This window comes from Paralichthys olivaceus, chromosome 11, assembly GCF_024713975.1.
Source record: "Paralichthys olivaceus isolate ysfri-2021 chromosome 11, ASM2471397v2, whole genome shotgun sequence".
In the NCBI taxonomy this organism is placed as follows: domain Eukaryota; kingdom Metazoa; phylum Chordata; class Actinopteri; order Pleuronectiformes; family Paralichthyidae; genus Paralichthys; species Paralichthys olivaceus.
In genome coordinates, this window is record NC_091103.1 from 21,387,501 (window position 1) to 21,389,270 (window position 1,770).

Genomic DNA, 1,770 nt, shown 5'->3' on the forward strand with positions numbered 1-1,770 from the left:
TGTGTTTCTTGGCCTTGGAACCATGGTGGTTATGGGTGGGGACTGGAGCAGCGTATAGAAAGCAATTGTGTATATAGTTTGTGTGGCGTCTGTTTATATCTCCCGTGGGGCTGTTTTAAAAGTAAAGTCAGGTTTCTGAACTCTGTGCTTGAAATGGAAACAGCTGCAGTCGACGTCCCAGTGAGCATATATGTGTGTTTTGCTGGTATTTATCCATAATTTCATAAAACATTTAGGGTCTATTTCTGTTGACATGCACATATATACCCAATACTCCCACCAATTTAGTCTCCATGTGGTGTTTTGTTATGGTTATATATATATAATTAAATATCAATTTTTCAGTTTTGTATCTATTGTTTACTTTAGTTTGCATTAGTCTCTAAATCTGAAACTAATTTTTAACATCCTTTGTTTTTTCAGTCACCTGTAAAGCACCTTGAAATGCATTTGATTTGTTTGAAATGGGCCAAATAGATAAAGTTTGATTGACTTTTTTTGATTCATGTCATTTTTCTAGATGTAAAAATAGGGTTAAAGTCATGTTTCTTTTCATAGAGAAAACGTGGACGTTTGTTCCATTCATTTTATTCTTTTTATTCAACGGTCTCAAATGACTCCACCATCCCCCATCATTTATGTTCCTTTTTATTTCAGCACTGTAGCTTCAATAATAAAAAGCAATGTCTGGTTTTACATCTCATGGGCTGCAGTGTGTATTTTCTGCCATGTGCATGTGACTTTCTCTCAGAATATTTTCCAATCAAACAGGCAGTTTTGACTCATGAACTAATACAATAAGGATAGTTGCAGTAGCCAGTGAAACCACAGCTCCATACCTGAAGCCCACACACAGCCCGAGTGGAATCAGCTCTCGATGGTGGAAATGTGAGACAGACTGTACAGGAGGTTTTTAAGAGCTCATACCCTGCAGCCCCCTCCTGATGGCACCACCGGCTTGTTAAGGGAAATTTAGAAAATTGGCCGGCTAAACAGATAATTATAATCAATAAAAGCTAATTGCCATGGGGAGGGAAAGCAGCCTAGAGTCCCTCAAAACATAGATTAGGATGAAAAACGATCTTGCAGCATGGCACAAGCCTTATTTGGCTATATCTGTGGATACTATAATCAACCACTTTCTGTTTCCTGCTACTTTTTCCTTTGGTTTTCTTTGTGACATCAGTCAGGATTTTTCCATCCACTGTCCTCAGCCTGATTCTTCTCCCATTCACATCTACTCCTGCCATCATCGCCTTATTTATATTCTCCTTGTCTATTTCACTGATTTTTGAGCAGCACGAGCGTTTCATGTGCACCGGGCACGAGAACAAGGGATCGGATACACACCCCAAACAGGAAATGAGAAATTCAAGCAAATAGGCCCGTGAATGCCTGTGTGTCTCAGAGAGAGACACACACAACTTGCAGGGAGGAATGCAGATAGATACAGAAGAGCAGACAGAGGAGGATGTGAAATAGACACTAGATCAAGAGGCTGTAAGCATCTGAGGTGAAAAGGTTTTAACAAACAGTGTGTGAGAAAAGACAGAGGAGGAACACCCAGGGTACGATATTTATAGACACTGACCTCCCCAAACATTGTTCATGTCGCCCGATGACATCAACCATCCTCTTGAACCACTAAGACTACACAAATTATTCATTTCACATGAAATCTCGTCCAGTCACAGTCTAACTTTTCTTCTCAGAGCTCATTTCGACACACATTTCTTTGCTGGACAAACACAGCTCATGCAACATCCAGCC